Raw genomic sequence first — 992 nt, 5'->3', positions numbered from 1 at the left:
CGTCCACCAGGCATTGTAAGGCTATAGGAGTGCAAGCTATAATAACCATGTTGTCAGCATAGCCTAGAACTAGAAGGGGAACACCTCCTATCCTAATACAGTCAGCGTTGGAATTAATGAGTGCCTGATAGATGCCGTTTATCTACAGGGCAAATAGTACAGGTGACACAACACAACCCTGGCAAACGCCCAAAAAGGTCTAAAAAAAAAAACCTGTACACTGTCCCTGGTCACCAAATCTCACACAGGCTGATGTATTTTCATGAATTATTTGGAGGACTTTGACCAGATCCTTCGGACATCCCATGGACCTGAGCACAGCCCAGAGCATCGCCCTGTCCACTTTGTCAAATGCGGTCCTCAGGTCCATGAATGCTAAGTATAGTGGCTCACCCCTCACATATATAGATGTAGCACCCACCAAATACAGGTTCAGAGCCTGGTCCCTAGTTCCCAAACCTGGTCGAAAACCGTATTGTGTCTCTGTAAGGACCCCAGAATTAGAGATCCATTGTTCGACCTGTGACAAAACCGCCCGACCAAACATTTTAAATGAGGTATCCAGTAGGGAGATTGGGAGATAGGAAAGGGGGCTACCAGGGTCACCCTTCTTAAAAATAGGGAAGATTATTTCCTGCCTCCAAGTTACCGGGTAAGTGCCCAATTCCAGATACGCATTAAAGGACTTAGTCAGTAATGGGACCACAAATCCACCTCATTACAGAAAATATCAGCGGGGATGGCCTCTGGTCCAGGGGCCTGGTTAGGGAGTTGTTTGTTTATGGCCAGCTCTACCTCTTTTATGGTTAGATGCAAAAGGAAACCACTTGGTCCGTTATGACTAGGGGAGGGAACGGCTTTATATAAAGTGCTAAAGTGATTGGACCATGGTTGGACCATGACAATGTGCTTACAGTGTTCACTTTATACGTTTTTATTCTTTTATGGGGGGGGGGGCATTGGCCACACATTTCCAGAATCTTTTGGAATCT

Source organism: Ambystoma mexicanum, chromosome 3q (genome assembly GCF_040938575.1).
Source record: "Ambystoma mexicanum isolate Mex_15411 chromosome 3q, UKY_AmexF1_1, whole genome shotgun sequence".
NCBI lineage: Eukaryota > Metazoa > Chordata > Amphibia > Caudata > Ambystomatidae > Ambystoma > Ambystoma mexicanum.
Note: the sequence above shows the minus strand (reverse complement) of the source record.